Consider the following 14,770-nt stretch of genomic DNA (forward strand, 5'->3'; position numbering starts at 1 on the left):
ATTATAGATGAAGATTCTTATATTCATGTTTAAGAAACAACGTTGACTTTTTAATTATGTGTTAATTTTACTAAAAAGAAAAGTTGTCTTTAATATTAATTAACATATACATCAGGTCTTAATCGTAGTTCTCAACTTGTGGAGTTTTCAATATTCAATTTTGTATTAAAGAAAACTGTATCTATGACAAGTTGTCTACGTATCCTCATAAAAAGAGTAATTAGGTCCGAACGTAGTTCTCAACTTGTAGAGTTTTCAGTATTTAATTTTGTGTTCAAATTTTGGATTAAAGATTTATTTAGGACCGCACTCATAACAAGTTGCTTACGTATTCTCATAAAAGGAGAAATCGGGTCCGAACGTAGTTCTCAACTTGTGCAGTTTTTTGTATTTTGTGTTGAATTTTTGGATTAAAGATTTATTCAAGACCGCATCCATGGCAGAATGCCTACGTATTCTCATAAAAATAGAAATCAGGTCTAACGTAGTTCTCAACTTATGAGGTTTTCAGTATTTAATTTTGTGTTGAATTTTTGGATTGAAGATTTATTTAGAACCGCACCAATGACAGGTTGCCTACGTATTAAATTACTATACCAATTGATATCACATCTAGGGCTAAATAAATGAAAACCTTATTTTTCAAATTTATTCAAATTATTTTTTTGTGTTCACATCCTTAATATAACTTATTTTTTGTTTTCTCATTCTTAATATATTTTTAAATTGTTTTACATGTTTTAATTTGTTTTACTTAATTAACATTTTTTATAAGTTTGACTCAATTAAGATATACTTGACCCGTTTAATATATTTTGGACTCATTTAATATGGGTTAATCTATTTAACATGGTTTGACCCGATTAATATATATTTGATCCGTTTAAAAAGTTTTAGACTGATTTAACACGTTTTAACATGTTTAATATGTTATTAACTCGTTTAATATATTTTGACATATTTAATATGTTTTGAATCCATTCATACGTTTATTCGACTCGATTAATACGTTTTTTTATTACATATGAAAAGTATATCTAAATAAAATATTAAAATAAATTAAAAGTATAAAAATTTTAAAAATATATTTTTATTTTTATTTTTTAAAATTATAATCACATTAGTATTAGTATAAGTAATTAGTTTATTTTATTTTTACAATTTTTACAATTTTATTATAATTTAAGATGATTCATATAATTTTTTAAACTATAAAATATCATTTAAAATAGATTATAAAATTTATTTTTATAAAATAATAAATTTATACAATGAATCAAAATAAAATTTTAAAATGTTTTTAAGCAAAAAGTATAAAATTATTTTGAAGTTGGGATAAATTAAAATAAGTTCAACCCATATATAGTCACAATTAACTTTGCCCTAATTGTTTCTCATTCATTCGTTGAGGAAACTTAGGTTATGGAAGGCATCACATGGAAACAAACAAATATTTATATCACATATTCACACTTAAGAGCATCACTGAATGAGAATGATTGAGATAATAATTCAAAATTTCAATGAACAACGATAGAATCATGATTATTGTTTATAATATTTCTATATGAGCATCTACACATTATTATTAGAATGATTTGTTTATATCAAATGAATACGTTATACGATGATTACTATGAGCATCTACACATTATTATTAGAATGATTTGTTTATATCAAATGAATACGTTAGACGACGATAAGACCGATCCAAAATTGAGATTTTAGGCTCTATCATATAATAATAACTTTTGATACATGAATGATGTTTTTTCGGCCACCATTTATACTTTTTTGTTTGTTTTTTATATATATAAATATATACTTTAATTGTTTTAGAATAAAATTGATCTGAAATAAAGAAATGGATCTGGTCAATTTTTGGGAAGAAATGTGAGATTTTTTAAAATAAAATTGTCTATAGAATAATAATGATTGAGAATTTGATCTTTACCACCTTGGTTGAGATATGTCATATGTTCACATAAATTAATTTTCTCAAAATAGTTGGTCTTATAAAATAAGTTGATTTAAATTATTAATGAGCTTGTTGATATAATTATTCAGATTTAATTGAACAAATAACTCCTAATCTCATAAAATAATAAAATCATTAACTAAAATAATTTCTTAACAACCACAACATTATTTTGGCTTAGGTAACATGCCCATGTTATTCAACCTACAAATTATAAGCTAAATTCTAATCCATTGTATTCGTAACATTTCCTTTATAATCTAGCAATGTGGGAATTCTTCCTTTCAATTACTTTTCTCCATCTTCTTTCGTAACAAATTTTAATTCTTTTGTTTTGTTTTGCAGGGAATATCAAATCTGATTGTTCATTTCGGAAGACCGAGAAGATGATGAAGAGATCTACGAGAATATTGAAGCACCAAAGTTTGTTGACTTCACCAAGCCCGAACAGCACCTCAACTGAATCGACGATCGCTATTGGTTCTACCTTCGAGTAGGTATGTTTCATCATCGAATCACTTGGATCTAAAATCCCTAAGCCTTCATTTCATCTGATTTTGTTTCATAATGATACATAAACCCTAAACCCTTTTGCCTCATGAGCCAAACAATCTCTCGAGAAATAGAAAGAAATATACTATAAGAATGAAGTTTTTTGAGATTGTTTCATGATCCAACTCTTCTTCATGTTGTTTTTGGTCACATCCTGAGATTCAACAATCAAACGAAAAACGAAGTTAATTGTTGAGTTCTTCATTCAAACCTAATGAAGATAGATTTGATCCATAGTAACATGTCAATGTATAAGAACTGCATGTATAAGATAGATTAGTTCGACCTGCAGTTAACCTCGTAGATCACTTGACTATTATGTTTCTAATAGTGTCTTCTGAAATTCTTACTCCTTTTCTAATTCTAATACATTGGAGGTTACTGGTTTATGACTTTTGTTTCTGTTCTGTTACTGAACCAAACCATTGCAAGTTTGATTTGAATTGGTATAAAATTTTTGGTTATAGTTACTGCAGGTTTCTGTTTTTTTCTTGAACTGAAATCCAAAAAAATAAAACTAGTTAGACGTTGAAGTTTCATAGCAGTTGCTGTGCAGATCTGGAGAATCTTTATGTTCCACAAAACAATGGTCCGAAAGTGTAGTGTTCTCTGCTGCTTGATAAGGCAATAGATTTGTTTTACTTGACCTTGAGATCAATGAAACCCAAATTAGCACCGACCCAGGCCCGCACAGGCCCAGGTTAGAGGTCCATCAAATATTAAATGAATAATAGTCCATTATATTCATATCATTTTCCTATTAGACTAGCAATGTGAGAATTCCTTCTTCTTGTTCTAAATTATATTTTAGCTGCTCTTCAAACAATTCCCACAGCTCTTGACGTCTCCTTTAAAACCCGTCACGATCCGCTATACTTCCATATATAGTTTCTATGGAAGTGCGGTTGATTCCTCCATCCTTCTTTATCCATTGGAAGGCCTTCAAAGTTACACCTCCGGAATCATACACCATGATCGTCGTTTACCATCTTACCTTCGTCGTCGGCGTCGATGGAAATTCCGACTTGTGACAGAGGAGGAGGTGGTTACAAGTTGACCCAAAAATAAATATTCTTTTTATGCATTCATTCTTCTTCTTCTTCTTGACCCGCACCTAATATTTAGTCATGGTTTTGCCTCTTCTTCTTCTATGGCTGCCAATGGTTACCTTCAGGTCAAGTTCATAAGCGGTTTTAGTGTTGCTGATGCAAAGGTGAACTAGATAGTTGTTAGATAATAAATAAATTAACAAAATAAAATGATGAAATGAAAAGGTGCATACATGAATCAATGATGATGCAGAAACTATATGAAGAAGCCACTCAAGTTGTGAGTGATGCTATTGCAAATGTAAGAACAGTTGCTTCATTCTGTGCGAAAGAGAAAGTGAATGAGATTTACAGTAAGAAATGTGAAGAAGCTCCAATTAAGGCAGGAATTAAGCAAGGGATAATCAGCGGTGCAGGTTATGGTTTCTCATTGTTCCTCCTATCCTATTTCTGGTTTATGCTATCAGCTTTTATGCAGGATTCAAATTCGTTTTGCCAACATATCATTTCCTTCTATATTTACTACTACTTTTTGATATATATATATATATATATATATATATATATATATATTTCTCTCCCTTGTCTGTTGGCCATCACGTATTCTTTGGGCTGAAGTATTATGGCTACAATTGGGGTATCCCAATCATTGGCTTGGCTTTCAGTCCTGATACAAGTAGAGCCAAGATTGCAGCAGCATCTGTGTTTGCCATCCTAGACCAAAAATCAAAGATAGATTCCAGCTATGAATCATCAGGAACAACACTGGGTGAGGTGAATGGAAAGATTGAGCTTCGGAATGTCTGCTTTAGGTATCCACAAGGCCTGACACTCAATTTCTAAGAGATGTTTGTTTGACCATTGAACCAGGCAAGTTAACACAAAAAAAGAATCCAAAGTAACTAACTAGTGATGAGATGAGTCCATACTGAGACATAAATAATAATGATGGATGTTGTTGATTATTAATTAGACAGTGGCTTTGGTTGGAGAAAGTGGGAGTGGGAAATAGACAATAATACATCTATTGCTTGCAGAGGTTTTATGAGCCTAAGATATTGGTAGACATTGTGGATATTCAACAGCTGAATCTAAAGTGGCTAAGGCAGCAGATGGGATTGGTGAGCCAGGAGCCTCTCTTGTTCAATCAAACCATACGATACAACATCGCCTATGGATGCTCACAGAACACCCATGTTTCAGAAAGAAACTGATGTTATAGAAGCAGCTCTGTTTGGCTAATGCCCACGAATTCTATCTGTGGAGAAGACTATGAACTTGAGAGAGCGAATTAGGGATTTGGGAAAACAGAATATACAAAATGAAAGTGATAGCATCAACCACCGCTATCTCTCTGCTATCTACATTTGATATAAAAGATTTACTCTAGTAGTACTCTTGAAATATCCTTCCAAAAGAGTATTTCAGAAAACTGCCACACTTATGCATATTACCTACCCAAACTCGGACTGATGTGGTTCTATGCAATTCTCTTGGTATAACACTTACTGTATCCTCTAATAATGGCTTAAAAGAGTTGGCAGCAGCTTTTGGGTCTTTCTCGTAATTTCTTAAGTCGGGGCTTTAACTGCAATACAAAGTGGGATGAGAAATAAACAAGGCATGAAATGCTAAACCAATCTACAGAATAAATTAAAAAATAATCGTAAAAGCATAAATTCAAAAGTTCAACAATCACAATAGAGGGAAATAGATACAATAATGGAACAAAATCTTGCCTTGAAGACTCACAATGTAGACTACTTAGCATATTTCTCATATCCAGCATATATACTCATGTAATGGGCGCACCAATTATAGTTTCCTAGCTTTCTATGACTTTTAGATCTTAGAAATATTTATTCAATTGAAAAATCAGAATCAAAGAAAGCAATTGTAGAAAAGATGTATCTATATTGAATTTCATATTTTGATTACTACAATTAATCTTTCTATGACTTTCATAGAATCAAAGAAAGCAATTGTAGAAAAGATGTATCTATATCTATATTGAATTTCATAGTTTCCTAGCTTTCTATGACTTTCTCTACACATGTTTCTTCAACATTCGATCTCCATGCCTGCAGGCCTCCTCCATTACTACGTACTTACAGATGTATCTATATTGAATTTCATATTTTGATTACTATAATTAAAAACTACTTCCACAGTTACCATCAATACAGTTACCATCAATGGATAATGAATGATCAAACAAGCAATTACCAAATGAACTGAGTAAAAAAGTATTTGATCAAATTGAATGTGAGTGGGCCAAGAAGTTTATATATTGAAGAAAAGATGGGGATGGGAGGAAATAGTATAAAGTAAAATTCCACTAATAAACATAATAATTAATATATATGAAGCCTATATATGTTTGGTTATTAATTAGAAATGAATTTAAAAATAGAAATATACATTTAATTATGAGTATAATATAATGTTTGACATATATAATTAGCTAAATCAGATCTAATTAATAGAATTAGACATACAATTATCGTAATTCGTTAATTATATAATAATGGACAAATGCATCTGGATGTCTTTTATTGTGTTTTATTATCTATATAATAATTAGACATACAAGAGTATTCTTATATTATTAATTAATTACACACTTAACCAATTAGGTGCTTAATTTATTAATACAAAATAGAACTTTTCAAAATGAATAGTAATTAGACTTATGTTTGACATAATAACTTGTAAAGAATAAAGTCCTGTTTATCATACTCTCGTAAGTCTGCGTTATCCCAATTATGTAAATCTGCATATCAGATTATAAGAGAAGATGCAGTACTTTTTAATAAAACAGAGATTACGTAGCCGCCATTTCTTGAGCCTGTCAACAGAAGCATCATTTGTCCAGTAGATATCGAAAGGACTACACGTCGTTTCCTTGTGATCCTCCTCGTGAACATAAGCGGTGTTCCCAGCCTCAAAGTCGTCCAGGTGCCGCCAGTATGGCGAAGAGTTGGATGTCTCTTTCATTTTCCTTTTGTTTATCTAACTGTCGCGAGAGATATAAATAACACTGTCTGATCAGTTGAAGCAACAAAAATGAGATACTTGAAATCATACATCTGTTTGTCATTACCACCCAACACACAACATTGCAAGAATAATACAGATGCATGCATAGTGAAACATTTACCTGAAGGTTCTTCGTGAATTGGAGACTTTGGAGACATTGTAATTCTAAAATTTCTTAGCAGACTTCTTCCATTTGAATAACTCCCCCTTTCAAGGGATAACACCCATTCAATCTCCATGCTACTATCTCTACTAAATCCAGAAGATAGCCCATATGAGATGTTCTCAATTTCACCAGCTACACGCCTTCGGTTATCCCATCTGTAACCGCATTGATTCTATTCCGATCGTTAGCCATAAAACTATAGATCTAAAAAAGTAATATTGATACGGTGATGATCTTGCTAAGCATGATCTATAGAGCGGAATATCACCATTCATGTTGAGAAAGAAGCGTACATAACACAAAGCAAGGTGACATTGACATGAATTTACTACAACGGAAAACGACGAATCAAATTCAATAAACCCTACCTAACCTTAGCTTAAGGTTAGGGTATAACTCAGATGGGAGTTCAAGCTGCCCTTGGCGTTTCAAACATTGGATACAAGACGAAGCCTAAATCAGTACTGTAATCGAAATGTAGTGGAGAAGATAAATAAACCTGAAAAGACGATGCAGATGAACAGCGTGCAGATCGATCGGTGATGGCTCACGCTTTCGTTCTCCTAAGAAGCACTAGAAAATGAGTAATCATTCCATAATGTAAGGGAAACCTAATATCTCAAGTTGTTTTAGACAATTGTGAAGTTTTAAGCCCTTCATCATACCTTGAGCATCGACAAAGGCGAGAACGACGAGTGAGAAGGGAAACTTCGGTGTCGTGTTACATGTAGCTAGTAATTTCAGTATAATTGTATGACAGTAATGTTTGTTGTGTGTGTTGTGTTTATGATAAGTTTAGACAGTTATACAAGTTAGAAGTTAGTAATTTTTTGTGTAGTGGGTAGTTATGAAATGGGTAGTTATGAAAGGTAGTTATGTAACTGTAATACTGTAATGTTTGGGTATAACAATCCCAAATCTCTTTATCAATGTTATGGAAAATCTTAAAGGTTGTTATGTACCTTTTCTTCTTCTTCTTGGCTGTTAATGAATTGACAGATCCTTCTTTCTTCTTCAGATCTCTTCTTCTTCTTCTTCAAAAACACTGTTTTCGTTGCCCTAAATCATAAAACCACATAATTCAATAATTTGTCAACCCTAACCTGTAACATCTTGGTATCAGAGCCATACAATCCTACCATGGTGAAAACCCGACAACAGTCAGAGATTGATGCCCTTCGTGCTTCCATCGAAACGTTAACTGCCTCCTTTCTTGATGTGAACACTAGAATGGATCGTAGATTTGACACTATTGAAACTCGTATGAAGGCCACTGAAGAACAAATTCATATTCTTGGACAAGAAAATCGCCATAGGGGACACGAGGGTAATGGCCGTCAAACCCTCCACGTGATAGAAACGTTCAACATATTCCTCCAACCCGGCTCACCAAAGTCGACTTTCCTCGATTTGATGGAACCGAAGTGGAAGGTTGGCTCATATCTGCAGAACAATTTTTCCGAGTTGATAAGACGGAAGATGAAACCAAAACAGACATTGCTCCCATCCATTTTTCGGGCAACGCCAGAATGTGGTACAGTTCCTATTTGCAGCAACGCAATCATCGGGAAATCTTGACGTGGGAAGTGTTCAGAAGGGATCTACTAGCACATTTTGGTCCCTCTATGTATGACACCCCCATGAGACAGATTATGCACATGCGACAGAATGAGGAATCAGTCATGTATTACAATCAACAATATATAAATATTTCCCAGAAATTGCTTAACCTTCCCGGGGAGTACGTGATAGAATGTTACCTGGCGAGTCTGAACGAGGAAATTGCAGACGCTGTCAAACTTAGAAATCCAGAAACTTTGAACGAGGCTATGTCGATGGCCAAAGCCCAAGAATCAATATACAGATCCTTGTGGAGCAGAGGACACTTGTATAGTAAATCAGCCCCTTTTTACTGCCCAAACCAGTCGGGCCAAGTACCAATCGGACTTCTTTTTCGGGCATTCCTCATGCATCTTCTTCTGGAGGGAATCAGGGCTCGATGAAACAATTAGAACCTACTGTATTTGATGAGAAAAGGAGAAAAGGCCTTTGTTATAAATGTGATCAGAAATGGGAACCAAACCACAAGTGTAAAACAAAGTTGTTCATGATCTCGGCTAATGACCAAGAAGCCTTACCAGATGTCCAATTGGTTCAATAAACGGTTGTTGACGATCCTTCATTGTTGCAGCCCAATTCAGTGGAGGAGCCTACCATTTTCTCTACATGCCTTAACCGGTTCCAAGAATTTTCAAACTCTCCAGATCTGGGGCAAGATTAGGAGTCTGCCAGTAGTGATCCTTATCGACACAGGAAACACTCACAACTTCATTAACATTAGGATACTAAGAAATATAGGTCACGAGGCTATGAAAACTCAAGTATTGTCGGTAAAAGTGGCAGACTGTTCAACCCTGTTTTGTACTAGCGTTTGCAAAAACCTGAAATGGTTCATGGAAGGTAAAGATTACCAAGCGGATATGAAAGTTCTTACCATGACAGGTTATGATATGGTGTTGGGCATAAAGTGGTTAATTACTTTAGGCACTTCAGCCTGGAATTTTGAAAATCTTACATTTTCTTTTGAAATGGAGGGTGCAACTATTACCTTACAAGGGATACCCCAAACACAAATTAATCTTATAGAGGGTCACCAGTTGGAGAAATTTTTAAGGAAGGGCAGCCTGGCTGCCATGGTACAAGCAAAAACAGAGAATGAAGCCCAATTCTTTGCACTTATCACAAGAGCCCAGGAAGAGGTTTCTGAAGATCTTCAGGGGTTGCTTGATGATTTTAGTATTCTGTTCCAGCAACCGGATGACTTACCACCAACAAGAGAGCACGATCATCGAATCCCACTAATGGAAGGCACCAAAGCTGTGTGCTTACACCCCTATCGCTACCCTGCCCTGCAGAAATTGAGAACTTAATCAATGATATGCTGGAAAGGGGAATAATTAGAAAGAGTCACAGTTCGTTTGCTGCTCCCGTGGTGTTGATCAGAAAAAAAAGACTTATCTTGGAGGATGTGTATCGATTATAGGAGGTTGAACTCAGCCACCATTAAAGACAAGTTTCCGATTCTGGTGATAGAAGAACTAATGGAGGAGCTGCATGGATCCAAGGTTTTTTCCAAACTAGATTTGAAATCTGGTTTTCACCAAATACGAATGTACCCGGAAGACTGCCATAAGACTACGTTCCGAACTCATGAGGGCCTGTATGAGTTCCTCGTGATGCCATTTGGCTTGACAAATGCACCTTCCACCTTCCAAAGTTTGATGAATGATGTGTTGAAGCCATTTTTAAGGAAATTTGTGTTGGTTTTCTTTGATGATATACTGGTTTACAATCCAAACTAGAAGGAGCATATATTTCATCTAAGACAAGTATTACTTATATTACAACAACATCAATTAGTGTTAAATAAAGGGAAGTGCAGTTTTGGCTGTAATCAAATTGCATACCTGGGACACATTTTGGATGAAAATGGAATAGCTGCAGATCTGGAGAAACTGGAAGCAATGAGCGCATGGCCCGTTCCATAATCACCAAAACAACTAAAGGGATTCCTAGGCTTAACCGGGTATTACCGTAGATTCATTAAGCAATACGGTTGCATTGCTCGACCCCTTACTTCTCTGCTGAAAAAGGGACAGTTTGGTTGGAACAAAGAAGCAGATGACGCATTTCAGTTGCTGAAACAAATGATGATATCCCCTCTAGTTCTGGTGCTGCCCAATTTTCAAACTCCATTTTTTGTAGAGACAGACGCAAGCGGAGCAGGCATTGGTGCAGTGTTGATGTAGGAAGGTCGCCCAATAGCATTTATCAGCAAAGCTATCGAATCTGGGAAGCTGCCATCATCGACTTATGAAAAGGAATTGATGTCCTTAACGTTTGCTGTGCAGAAGTGGAGAACCTACCTCAGATATAAAATATTTGTGGTGAAAACAGACCATAAAGCGCTTAAGTACCTGCTAGAACAAAGAGTGCAGACTCCTGCACAAGAAAAATGGCTTTACAAATTGGTAGGTTATGATTTCAAAGTTCAGTATAAAAAGGGAAAAGAGAACCTGGTGGCAGATGCGTTATTTTATATATTTCATTCAAGTTAATCTAAAATAAATTTGGTTTTGTAATATAAAAGCCATCACAATCTAATCGAAATTATTACAAACTTTATTTGACTATCATACACTATAATTTATTATTTTATATTTGGTTAAAGTTATATTAATAATTAATAGTCATCTCAACACATTATATATCATTTTGAGACATGTTTTCACATTTTGGGATATTCTAAGAAAATCTAAAAAAATCGGTTATTATATTTTTCATTAGAACTTTTTAAGAGTTTAAAAAATAATCTCATCGTATTTAAAATTACTATGAGTATTCTTAATATATTTCATGATATTTCGAGAGATTTTATGTCAACTTTTATTTATTTTATATATTTTATTCAAGTTAATCTAAAATAAATTCGAATTTGTAACATAAAAGTCATCTAAATCTAATCGAATATATTACAAACTTTATTCGACTATCATATACTATCTTTTATTATTTTATGTTAGGTTAGAGTTATATTAATAATTAATAGTCATCTCAACACATTATATATCATTTTGAGACATGTTTTCACATTTTGGAATATTCTAAGAAAATCTAAAAAACTCGGTTATTACTTTTATAATCAGAACATTTTAAAAGTTTAAAAAATAACCTCATCGTATTTAAAATTACTATGAGTATTATTAATATATTTCATGATATTTCGTGAGATTTTATGTCAACTTTTATTTATTTTATATATTTTATTCAAGTTAATCTAAAATAAATTCGAATTTGTAACATAAAAGTCATCATAATCTAATCGAATATATTACAAACTTTATTTGACTATCATACACTATATTTTATTATTTTATGTTAGGTTAGAGTTATATTAATACTTAATAGTCATCTCAACACATTAGATATCATTTTGAGACATGTTTTCTCATTTTGGGATATTCTAAAAACATCTAAAAAACTCGGTTAATATATTTTTCATCATAACATTTTAAGTGTTTAAAAAATAATCTCATCGTATTTAAAATTACTATGAGTATTCTTAATATATTTCATGATATTTCGTGAGATTTTTTGTGAACTTTTATTTATTTTATATATTTTATTCATGTTAATCTAAAATAAATTCGAATTTGTAACATAAAAGTCATCTTGATCTAATCGAAATTATTAAAAACTTTATTTAACTATCATACACTATATTTTATTATTTTATGTTAGGTTAGAGTTATATTAATAATTAATAGTAATCTCAACACATTATATATCATTTTGAGACATGTTTTCACATTTTGGGATATTCTAAGAAAATCTAAAAAAATCGGTTGTTATATTTTTTATCAGAATTTTTAAGAGTTTAAAAAATAATCTCATCGTATTTAAAATTACTATGAGTATTCTTAATATATTTCATGATATTTCGTGAGATTTTATGTCAACTTTTATTTATTTAATATATTTTATTCAAGTTAATCTAAAATAAATTCGAATTTTTAACATAAAGTCATCTTAATCTAATCGAATATATTACAAACTTTATTTGACTATCATATACTATATTTTATTATTTTATGTTAGGTTAGAATTATATTAATAACTAAAAGTCATCTCAACATATTATATATCATTTTGAGACATGTTTTCTCATTTTGGGATATTCTAAGAAAATCTAAAAAAATAGTTTATTACATTAATAATCAGAACGTTTTAAGAGTTTAAAAAATAATCTTATCGTATTAAAAATTACTATGAGTATTCTTAATATATTTCATGATATTTCGTGAGATTTAATGTCAACTTTCATTTTTTTTTATATATTTCATTCAAGTTAATCTAAAATAAATTTGAATTTATAACATAAAAGTCATCACAATCTAATCGAAATTATTACAAACTTTATTTGACTATCATACACTATATTTTATTATTTTATGTTAGGTTAGAGTTATGTTGGGATATTCTAAGAAAATCTAAAAAAATCGATTATTATATTTTTAATTAGAACTTTTTAAGAGTTTAAAAAATAATCTAATCGTATTTAAAATTACTATGAGTATTCTTAACATATTTCATGATATTTCGTGAGATTTTATGTTAACTTTCATTTATTTTATATATTTTATTCATGTTAATCTAAAATAAATTCGAATTTGTAACATAAAAGTCATCTTAATCTAATCGAATATATTACAAACTTTATTCGACTATCATATACTATATTTTATTATTTTATGTTAGGTTAGAGTTATATTAATAATTAATAGTAATCTCAACACATTATATATCATTTTGAGACATGTTTTCACATTTTGGGATATTCTAAGAAAATCTAAAAAAATCGTTTATTATATTTTTCATCAGAACTTTTTAAGAGTTTAAAAAATAATCTCATCGTATTTAAAATTATTATGAGTATTTTTAATATATTTCATGATATTTCGTGATATTTTATGCAACTTTTATTTATTTTATATATTTTATTCAAGTTTTTTGGGAAAAACGACTTAGCGTCATTTCATTAAAAATTCCCAAAAATGAGAAAAAAAACCACGAGTTTAAGAGATCATTCTAGACAGGCCTAGAATGATTTTGAAGTCGTAACATTCTGAATAAAAGCTAAAAAGCTAAAAACGTAAATGAATTATTTGTTTACAATTCTTTCAATTCTAGTGAGTTTAAAAAACGATAAATTCTAGTTCCTGCAGATATTCCAGTTCTGCTCCGTGATTGGAATTCTTCTCCACGTTCCCGTGAGGGCGCTGCAATCCGATACAATATCTTTCCATAACTCGCCAATGCTCCTGCGGGTTCTGTCATATACCCTTGCATTCTGTTCTTGCTAAATGTTATACACCACTGCTCCAAAGCCACACTTGAACACGCTTGTTGCAAATCTATTTTCCTTGGCTTTGAGTAGTGCTGCTTCTTTGATTTCATTCCATTCGCTCGAGAAACTGGTCAGCTCCAGGCTTTTATAGAATCTGTCCTAAAGCTCCGAAGCAATACAGCAGCTCCCGAATAGGTGATCTATGGTCTCTTCATTTCCTATGCATAGAAGACAACTCGCGTCCGGGATGCTCATACACTTACTGATACGATAACGAGTGCCGAGTCTTTCCCAGAAGGCGAGCCATAGAATGAACTGGTGTCGAGGGATAATCTTCGTTGACCATACAAGAGGAGCCCATTCTACTTTCTGCGCTTTTTCCCAGATTACCTCCCATATTTTCTTCAATACCAGCTTCCCATTGTCCTCAGCTTTCCATTCATGAATATCCGGTCTGTCGTGTAGTTGTATGTTACTTATATGATCAAGTATCCTCTTTCCTTCTGGAATTCTTCTCAAGAGCAAGTTCCAATTCCCGTCTTTGATGTCTCTGATTTTCGCTTTTGCGCAGTCCCTTCTGATACGAGTATTTTGAAACTCTTCCTTTTTGATGATAGGCTGATTTTCAAACCAAGGGTCATGCCAGAATAGAGTGCCTTTCCCGTCCCCTAGTCGGATGTCATAAAGATCTGCAATATCGCTTCTTAGTTTAAGAATCTTTTTTAGAGACCAGCTCATACCTTCGTGAATTTTGCAGGTCCAGATGCTGGTTTCGTGTTTCATAAACCTCGTATGCACCCATTTGATCTATAGTGACTCCTAATTGCGCTCCAAAGCCCACAAATGCTTGAAGGTTAGAGCCTTGTTCCACTCGATACAGTTCTTCAAGTCGATGCCTCCCTCGTCCTTCGGTTTGCAAAGAGCGGTCCATTTGACTTTCTTTCCTCCTATTCCACTACTACCCCAAATAAAGTTTCTCATCAGCGTGTCGAGTTCCTTCATTACCTTCTTCGGAATGACCATTTGCTGCGCCAAATAGCCAACTATGCCCATAACCACGGTTTTGATAAGTTCGATCC

Source organism: Impatiens glandulifera, unplaced genomic scaffold (genome assembly GCF_907164915.1).
Source record: "Impatiens glandulifera unplaced genomic scaffold, dImpGla2.1, whole genome shotgun sequence".
NCBI classification, from domain to species: domain Eukaryota; kingdom Viridiplantae; phylum Streptophyta; class Magnoliopsida; order Ericales; family Balsaminaceae; genus Impatiens; species Impatiens glandulifera.